Source organism: Nothobranchius furzeri, chromosome 2, assembly GCF_043380555.1.
Source record: "Nothobranchius furzeri strain GRZ-AD chromosome 2, NfurGRZ-RIMD1, whole genome shotgun sequence".
Taxonomy (NCBI): Eukaryota; Metazoa; Chordata; class Actinopteri; order Cyprinodontiformes; family Nothobranchiidae; genus Nothobranchius; species Nothobranchius furzeri.
The window spans coordinates 5,594,201-5,604,401 of NC_091742.1; the positions used below are offsets into that span (position 1 = coordinate 5,594,201).

General features: G+C 41.1%; 2 long non-coding RNA genes across 3 annotated transcripts; one reads left to right on the top strand and one right to left on the bottom strand.

Moving 5' to 3' along the window:
- The first annotated feature begins 1,895 nt into the window (after positions 1–1,895).
- On the top strand, positions 1,896–3,964 carry LOC139062466 (uncharacterized). 2 transcript variants are annotated; one of them, XR_011516008.1, is made up of 7 exons: positions 1,896–2,098; positions 2,181–2,231; positions 2,334–2,454; positions 2,552–2,654; positions 2,738–2,882; positions 3,297–3,421; positions 3,746–3,964. It is a non-coding gene; the product is annotated as an uncharacterized lncRNA (long non-coding RNA). The 2 variants fall into 2 exon arrangements; XR_011516009.1 differs by lacking the exons at positions 1,896–2,098; positions 2,181–2,231 and having other exon boundaries at positions 2,369–2,490.
- A 622-nt stretch (positions 3,965–4,586) lies between these two features.
- LOC129165093 (uncharacterized) lies at positions 4,587–9,906 on the bottom strand. The gene is made up of 3 exons (XR_011516010.1): positions 9,749–9,906; positions 8,107–8,270; positions 4,587–4,813 (listed from the first exon to the last, which is right to left on the bottom strand). It is a non-coding gene; the product is annotated as an uncharacterized lncRNA (long non-coding RNA).
- Between the last annotated feature and the right edge of the window lie 295 nt (positions 9,907–10,201).

Below are 10,201 nucleotides of genomic sequence, written 5' to 3' on the forward strand. Positions count from 1 at the left end.
TGTGGCGGAGGACCTAAACTTGAAGATGGCCACAGAGAAGGAACGCTCAGACAGATAGGAGGAGAAATATGGTGTCAGGTTTCCGCCAAAACCCGTGCAAGCGTAGCCAAAACCCGTGCACGCGTATTGTGCACATCGCGCGTGCGAACGGGACTCGCGCGTGGAGGTTAGAACCTCATGAGTGAAAATATACATGGCGAGGAGGTCATTTGTACACTGAGAGGGAGCAAACTGTGTCTGTGAGCGCACAAGGATGTGCACAAGTGACAAACCTCGTTGGCCAACGAGCACACGGCAGAGGAAAACATGCGCGCGGCAGCCTCACTGCGCGCTCGGTGCGGCAGCCTCACTGCACGTGTGGCAGCCTTTCTGCGCGCTCGGTTTCTGATTCTGCTCGCTCGGCTGTTGGGAGTTTTGGCACTCTGGAGGCGTGGAAGAATTAAAGTGCCAGAAACTGAGCAGTTGAACTTTCAATTTGAGAGCAGAATTTCATATCAAGAGACCATCTTTTTAATTTCAGAATACTATTTTATATTATTGCTCTCAAAACTTGTAATGCTTGCGCTCAAAATGTCTGCTCTCTTTCAAATTCACTCTGTTCTCCTTCAAATCTTTGTTTTTGCGCTCAGATTTAACCTTCTTACACTGGTATTGTCTTCTCATGTGACAACTTTTTCTCTACACGGATCAAAACTCCTCCCACAAGTCTGTCCCCTGCTCTCACGGATCTTGTCTGCTCTCGCTCAAAACTTAGAAGTACAATCTCCTAGCAACCGCTCAGCCAATAGAAAGACTTGTGGGACTGGGCGGGAACAAACCTCTTTGGGGTGCGCTCGTTTTGCGCTCTGTGGATTTTCCTGTGTGGCTGCCGCATCTGCGCACTAACAGCCTGGCTAATACCCGCTCTGATCTGGAGCGAGAGTTTCACCTGCACCAGCAAAATGGACCAGAACCAACAAGACGCTCAAGTAAGTTATTTTTCAAGGCTACTAGCTGCAGTTTATTCCATAAAATTGTTTTGTTATGCTACTTTTTACGACTCCTCACATTTAATATTGCAACAGGGGCACATAGCTAGGTGGATTAGGGTCCTACATGGAATAAAATGTCCGGTGTTTTATCCAGGAACTGGGGATCGAGTTATGAGGGGCTAGATATGTGTCAGGGAAAGATCCAAAAATGTTTTCTAGTGCCGTATTCCCCAGAGTTGGATAAGTGAATGAAAAAGGATTGTTTTAACCAGCGCAGTAATTCTTATCTGCCAGCAGTCTGTCTGCTTTAGATGAGAATAAACCATGTAACTTAATGGGAGGTAGTAGCATTTTGTGTGCAAAACTGTAAAATTACTAAATTATGATACCAGTTATTCCTGTTGAGCTCAATAAACATGTTGACTGCAAATGAAAAGTAAGAAGTAACACATTTGCAGGAGCCAATTTAGACAGTAGACAAATTTTCACTTAGGGTGGAATATCCCTTTAAATCAAACTTCAAACATGCACGTTAGCAATATACAGAATATTTTAATTACATTTCATGTTAATCATTATTGTTTACTTAACAATGATTGTTGGTCACTGATTTAAAAAAATGTCTTTAATAGGTTTCCTGTCCATTGTGTGATAAGAATTTACTCAGGAGTCTATACAACTGCATGCCAGCTTTTGTGGTGAAGGAGGAAGAGGACAGGTGCATGTTTTTACCCATGCACGTTGTACACAATATGTTATGAGAGTTTAATCTTTTTTTTTTTTGTTTCCACATCTGAACAGCATCATACTGGATGTGGATGACTCTTCCAAGCACTTAATCTGGTTAGAATTTTTACAAACATTTGTGTTAATGTGTAGGTTTTAAAATAAATAATAATAAACACAATGTTGTTGTCAATAGCTTATCAGACATCCTGAAGTTCCTACAAGAAAGAGTTGACAACACTAAAACCTTTAACATAATGTGACAAGGGACGACCTTTACCAGAAAGGTCTGAAACAGCGGGCCAGACAGAAGCAGGCTTCCCCCAAAAACCAGCTAATTGTTTCCTTTATTGGAGAACACGACATTGATGAAGGAGCACTACGCCGAGAGTTCCTAACTGGTATGTATTCCTTGCTAATGTCAACATACCAACTTTGAATATAGTTGAAAATGGCAAACTGTCATTTCTTTTTTCCCAATAGAAATGATGCGAGGCCTTGAGTTGAACTTATTTGAAGGAGTTTCATGCAAAGGCAAAACCCCAAATATAGTATCTCTTACTACCAGGAAAACAGATACAGGTATGTGCAGTATGATGCTGCTCTGCAGTGTAACTTGGCTTGTTTTGTGTTCAGGATCTGTGGGGAGATCATTGCCACCAGCTTGGTTCAAGCAGGACCAGCACCGAATTTCTTTTCTACTTGGTCTTACCATTTCTTGCGTCATGGACAAATAACAAATGAAGATGCGCCAGAGGTGAATGATACGGCAATCCAGAACCTGATTCAGGAGGTAAATTAAACAGAATAATTTATTTTCTGTAAATTGTACTAACAAGTGTTTCTGATTGAAGGTCGAACGTGCCGAAGAAGACGCACTGACAGACCTTTCTGATGCCATTGTAGCATGTGGCTACACTGGTCAATTCACAGCAATTGCAAAAGGGCCATCATTGAGTAGGCTATGTTAATGTAGCATTAAACAAGTCATGCAATTTTTGAAAATTGAGTTATTACAAGTTCATTATTCTTTTTACTAGGGCCATCAGTTTGCATTCGGTGATGAGACTCATACCGATGCTAAGTCAGCTTAGAGAAGGACTGGCCATCTAGGGTTTGGATGAGCTGTTGCCACAACACCACCAGGCACTTCAGCCCCTCTTTCTTCCTGGGAACCTTAAACAGGTAAGTACAAATTCTTTAGGCCTCTGCAAAAAAAATATGTCCATTACAAAAACATATAGGAAATGCAGAGAAGCTGAAGCTGTTTTTGTTCCATCAACAGTTCTAATCGATTCTTATAAAAATACTAAGAATCAAATCGATTCACAAGTACAATAATCTGTTTGTTTAACAATGTTTGCCCCAATTTATTTTTTACAGCTATCATTTTTTTTACAGACAGCAATTTTAAGTTTTCTTTAAGGAAGCTATCAGATGTATTTTTTATTCTAATATCATGGCAATGAAGTTTTACATATTTTTTAGTGGTATACATCTTCATTTTCTTATATTAATTTAGCTCTGCAGGATAAGCAGAAGCAGCCCTAACAGTTTTATCTTTTTAATTCACAGTATTTTTAAAAACGTCTTTTGTAGGTGGATGCAGACTTCGTTGTGGAGGCACTGGCTCCTCAGTACAGTGACAATGGATCAGTAAGACACAAAGGAAGTGGACATGATCAACTTTTTGCAGGACCTCTTGCAAAACCTGGAAGAAGGAGGTAGCCACAGAACCATGCAGGATTATTCCACTTTTACTGCTCATAATGCTTAGCTCTTTTTAAAATTGTTATGTTCAGCGCCTTGGGCTCCTGCAAAGGCAGTGGAAGGTGTTACATAAATAAAAATTGATTGATTGAGAAAATTTTGAAGTGTGAGAGAGACCATTGTGTTTCACTCAATCCCCCATCAAATAAAAAAAATTTAAAAATAAATTATAAATATATTTGTTTTGAAACTGATTTAGCCATTACACCTTAATTACAGAGAGGTAATCAGTACCTCAATCATGTTAGTGACACACTGATTTTTTTTTCATCCTTCAGGAACAGATGACCAAGATGGGAGCCCATCAGATGGCTGTGGAGCAAAGCAGTTGTCAGTGCAAGGATTTTTTTCAGTGGGTTTCAGGCCAGGCACATTTGCCACTAACAGACACAGAAAGAGAATTTTACAAGATAACTAAATGTTGATCACGACAGTACCACCCGGTATGGACCACACTTAATCACCTTACCTACATGGCACGTTACTACATACACTGACTTTGAAAGTCAGCTTACTCAGGCAGTCTGTGATAGATTTGATTTTAGCAGACATTAAGTGAAAACAAGATGGCCACTGTTCTGGGTTCAGGTTACTGTATAATGGTTCAAATTTAACTTTGAATCCAAAAAGACAAATGGTTTTGTTAAATAATGTAATGTTTTGGAGCTAGAAAGCGACATTGTTACATGAATCCATAAAGTTAGGCTTATTGCCATTTCAAATACATGTTATGTATTTCTTTTGTAACATTAATAAAAGCACTGGAACTGATCTCTTGATTTTTTATTTCAAGTACACATTAATCTGACAAAGCAGCATTAACATATTCTCTGCACAATAGATAAAAGTTCCTTAGTGTTTGAACGCTCCCAATTTTGTGCCAGTAGCAACTGCAGTTCAGCATCTTAGGTGTGTTCTTGCTGTGTCTTTCTAAATCCATGCTTTCGTTCTTTTTTAAACACAGAAACAGTTTTGTTTACCTGTTAGTAGCTACAGTTTCGCCGACGGCTGCCGGCTTCTTCAGGCTGACGCTGTTGGTGGCGCGTCACTTCCTTCTCCGTTTATCTGCGGGCAGCAGAGACAACTGCCCGCAGATAAACGGAGAAGGAAGTGACGCGCCACCAACAGCGTCAGCCTGAAGAAGCCGGCAGCCGTCGGCGAAACTGTAGCTACTAACAGGTAAACAAAACTGTTTCTGTGTTTAAAAAAGAACGAAAGCATGGATGCAGTTCAGCATGCTGCTCTTCAGTGAGGGGACTGTCGAACTCCGGGACCACAGCAGCACCGTCCACATCTGGGCTGTACTCTGCAGCAACATCCCAGTCGATGTCTGGCTCTTGGAAATCCTGACATTACAACAAGAGAACAATGATGATGTTTCTATATTGAGCTGCAATTTGTCAACAAATAAGCAAAATTTCCTAAATTTTAATAGAAACCAAATTATCACATTGTTGTGCAGGATTACTATATGTCAAAATTAGATTAAAAAAATTACAAATAGCAGGGACAAGAATAACAAAAATTCAAAATGGTTTTGATTTAGAACTTTTACTATTTTGCAGGGGTGTAATTGTCATTTACTTGCATCACCGTAATTAAGTACAGTTTGCAATTTAAAATGTTTAACCTTTAGTAGGTTTTAGGGCTGGTTGATGAATAAAAGCATATTAATTTAAAAAAATCTAATCGATCGATAGATAATTATTTCAAAATGTTAAAACCGTAGAAGAGAATATATATTGAATTGCATCCCTGGCCATTTTATGCTATTTCTTTAAGCGACAGTCTGTAGTTTTCTGCCACTAGGGGGCAGTACGTACCTAAATCATAACAAACAAGCTACATTTTTGTGTTCCGTGATGAGCCTACCAATGAATAGCCGTAAAGGCCACCAAAAAAAGCACTGGGAGTGTTGCAGCACAATTTTTTTACGGGCTAACTACCTTGTCAGATCGTTCAACCTCCTGCAAAATGACAACAGGCACATCGGACTCCCTTTCATCAGTCAGCAGTAGAGAAATGCCATATTTCACATTCAGTATCTTTTAAAGCGGCGTTCAGTATGTTCATAGAGCTCCTCATTTAGCTTCAGGTTTGTGTTTCAATCTTTATTGAAATAATTTTTTAAACTTCCTGTAGAAAGCAAGGAGATCGTGACGTAACAGTTTTTTTTATTTTTATATAACTTTATTAACAAACAAAGCTTACAGGCAGATGTAACTGCTGGTTGTTGGAACTGTGAGCTGCACAAAAACAGGCATAGTTGCTCCAATGACTGGATTCAAATTGGGTTTTGGAGTTAGAAACCTACTCAATATGGCGGTGAAGCAGTTACTCTCCAGCAGCCAATGATGTCTATGGTACGGCTTATGTACAGAGAAACATGCTGTCTAAAGCCTGGTTCATGCTTCTCCGTCAGCTCCGCAAGGGACAGACACGCACGGATTGACGGAAGTGTTTTGCTCTCATACTTCTCCGTCTCCTGGAGAGTGTTGCAAAGCAATTCCTCGGCAGGACAACAGAGGGCGTAGCGCTGTTCTGTGGTATCCTGTCATGTATCGGTCCAAGATAATGTGTTTATATTGTATTTTTTGTGTATATAAGAGACTTTTAACACGGACATATTTGTCTCTCATTCTCCTCCACCTCTTCATGCGCTCGCCACCTCTAAACCCACGTTTCCTGTCATTTCCGTCCACAAATAAAACGCTTGCTGCGCATCTTCTCTCTCCTCCAGTCACGGGGGAACTAAAAGTTCATGTTTTTAGAGTTTTTTCGCAAGGTATTCTTCAAGCTGCTCCGTGTCTGCTGCTTGTTATCCTCGGCTCTCTTTATGTTTTTGAGGGTGCAATGGCGGCGCTGTAAACAACAGCGGCATCCTGACCAATCACAAGCTTGCGTTGTCTGTCTCGACTGACGGCTGTTTAGAAAAGAGAGCTTTACTCCGTCCGTCCTTGCGGAAGTCTCCGGCAGGCACGCAAGGACGTCGCGTGTCTCCGCACTGACGCAGACGGAGAAGCATGAATCAGGCTTAAGGCTACGTTCACACGGCAGGTCTTAAAAATCCATTCAGAATTTTTGAGTAAATTTAATGTTTTGTGTGGTTGTTCACATTATAACTGAAATACAACAGCAAACACTCTCCTGCGTTAACGTTAAAAGTACAGAAGAGAACAAGAACTCACACACTAGGAGCTCTGTGGAGTCTGAACTGAGAGGTGGAGCTGTGATCCCAAGAGCTTCACTGACAGACTTCATCCACAATTCCAGGATCACACCTGTCAAGTCTCGTGTTTTGAGCTGGAAACTATTTTTAAAACTAAACTATTTTACTCCTTATTCTCACAGTCGTCCCATGTTAGTATTTTCCCTCACTTAAGCCGCTTTCACATCTGGGTCGGCATGGATGCGTTCGGAACCAAATGTTTTGTTCGCATATGGCTCACATGTGTGTATTTCGTTCTAAGGAGACTTTTTTTTCCAGACTACTTCCCTCGGAGGTCCGACTGGTGCCGAGCAGACACTATGGACTGATTGGCAGCTGAAACTCACACCTACCGCCTCCTATTGGGGAGTTGGATCAAACACCGGGGGGTTTCCGCATATGCGATTACTTTTCATCCTGGTTGCTGTTTAGCCCACATGAAGCACTGAGCTGCTGTCTCCCGCTCCGCAGCAGAGGAGGACAGCAGTGTGTGTGTGTGTAGCAGCGGTTATAAGGACACGTCTGCAGCGGAGGACACTACAGCGCTGAAGTAGGAAGGATTAGAGGAGAGCAGATTATTAGAGAAGCGCAGTGTGTGTTGGTGCAGCGGTTTGATGAGGAATTATTGTTTAGCATAGGCGGACACCGCAGACTTCTTCCGCGCGTCTTTACCGCCGCCCACATGCTCGGGGATTTCCGCATTCCTGAGAAGCCCTGGGAATCACATGTGAACAAGAAACCACCCGTTCTATTCCGAACTCACGTGGCTGAGCCCCGACCATAGCAAAGCATCAAAAAACGGAACCAGAAAAACTTTTAGCGCTGAACTCACCTTCAAAATTAAATGTTAACCCTAACGTTTACAGTTGAAGCCATTACAACATGTTTGAGGTAATTTGGCCACTCCGGCTCTCTGTAGTGGTTTCCCAATTACACGAGGGAGGGAGGGGTAAACAGAACTCCGTTGGTAACCACGGTGAACAGGCTTGATGAAACATGAACGAATATCCCCAAATAATTAAAAACCATGAAGCCAAATGCAAAGTTTAGGGCAGAACATTGACCCAGAGGTTTTCTGATTGAGCAGATTTGTGAGAATACATGAAATGACCGCTTACAGACGGAGCAAGCTAGTTGCTAGCTTATGTGGCTTGACTAGTTATATCAATACAAAGTCATCTTGTTTCTCGTTTAAAATTATATTTATAATTTTAAAATATCTATATATTGCCCAGCCCTAGCTGTAGCCTATACTACACTGCTTACATTATTTCAGAATTTAATTTCACTATGTAAAAAAAAAAAATACAGTCAATTGCAGAAAGCCTCTTTCTAAGATGAATAATAAAGCATCATTGGAATAATTTAATTTCAAACCACTGAATAGACCAATGCAGATGTCAAATATTTACATTTCTACACTTAACTTACCTTGACATTTCTTGATGAACTGTAGACCGAGGGATAGTCTGTTAAGGTGTTGTCGCTGGTGTTGTGCGCTGTGGCACAGTTGGTGTTTGTTGCGGGCCCTCTGCTTGTAGATGAGCATTCAGTAAATCCATAAGGTTTCTCGTAACTTCTCGGATGGAACCAGTCTAAAGAAATAAAACAAAAAACACAGAAAAAGTTGTATTTGGTTATACAGCAAATGGGAAACACCTACAAATTGAAAAAATTGTAATTGGCTTGCACATTTATTGAAATTTATCAAGTCCAAGGCCTACAAAGCACTTTACACAACAGCCACACCCTTTTCACATGCTTACAGTGGTGATAAGCCAGATAGTAGCTACAGCTGCCCTGGGGCACACTGACAGAGGCGGGCCTGCTGAACACTGGCACCACCGGTCCCTCCGACCACCAACAGCAGGCAAAGTTGGTTAAGTGTCTTGCCCAAGGACACAACAGCAGCACTCTCTGGTTGGAGCTGGGATGGAACCTGCTGTTTATCTGGCCCTGACCCACGCCTGTTCCCTGACCATGCACCAACCTGCTTCCCTGGATTACCATGAGAATTTCAGGACTAAACTTTTAATAAAGCTTTTACACATTTTCTTATTTTCTGGTGTCATTACAGGTCCTCCACCTCAGCCATTACATTCATTTTCCTCTACATCTTCTGTGGTTTAACATGCAACAGTGAATTGTGCTGCATCATGGTACCACAGACTGTGTAATACAACATTTCGCGCATTTCACAGAAAACAAATGTTAGTTCGCTTACACCAGAAATACAACCTTACTCATTGCTGAGACTTAGAAACAGAAACTGTTTTTGTTTTGTTACTGCTTATGTAACCCCAGACTCAGTATTAGTAAGTTAGGCTCATTATGTTTAAAGACCAGCGGCTAGGTTTGACAGGATTACAAAAAGAAATAATGCAAGTGCAAAATGAAATGGAAGGAGGCAGGAATTGAGCAAAAATAGAAATTGTTATTTTGTTGGGGAAATTACTACTGGATTACACTCACTTAACATAGCATTAATATTTTCAGAAACATACAAACAGATTGAAAGCTAGCTGACGCGCCAGTCAGGGCAGGTGTTGTGTCAAAATGTGTTTCCCTATCAAAAACGGTTTTCTCCTACGGCTTTGGTCAAAATTTTCCATCGTTCAATTATAATGAGTTCCACTTTTTAATAACATTCTCTTACTTTGATGACCCATCTTGTTCATTACAGCGCGAGAAAAACATTGGGATATATTTATGTCGATGGATGAAACACATTTTGATAGTTAGCAGTTAGATGAGGAAACAATGTTCATGGAGTAAACGCTAACGAATAACTACTGTAATGTCCAAAGAGCTAACTATTAAAAACAAAGGTGGGAATACTAAACAAAAAACATCTACACTAGGTCCAGAGCTAGCATTGGGGACGAGTGATATGTTAGGGTAAAACTCAAATCTGCTGAGGCCATTTTATGAAAGTTGTAGCTATAGTGAATAACCTAATCCACCTAGCTATGTGCCCCTGTTGCAATATTAAATGCGAGGAGTCGTAAAAAGTAGCATAACAAAACAATTTTATGGAATAAACTGCAGCTAGTAGCCTTGAAAAATAACTTACTTGAGCGTCTTGTTGGTTCTGGTCCATTTTGCTGGTGCAGGTGAAACTCTCGCTCCAGATCAGAGCGGGTATTAGCCAGGCTGTTAGTGCGCAGATGCGGCAGCCACACAGGAAAATCCACAGAGCGCAAAACGAGCGCACCCCAAAGAGGTTTGTTCCCGCCCACTCCCACAAGTCTTTCTATTGGCTGAGCGGTTGCTAGGAGATTGTACTTCTAAGTTTTGAGCGAGAGCAGACAAGATCCGTGAGAGCAGGGGACAGACTTGTGGGAGGAGTTTTGATCCGTGTAGAGAAAAAGTTGTCACATGAGAAGACAATACCAGTGTAAGAAGGTTAAATCTGAGCGCAAAAACAAAGATTTGAAGGAGAACAGAGTGAATTTGAAAGAGAGCAGACATTTTGAGCGCAAGCATTACAAGTTTTGAGAGCAATAATATAAAATAGTATTCTGAA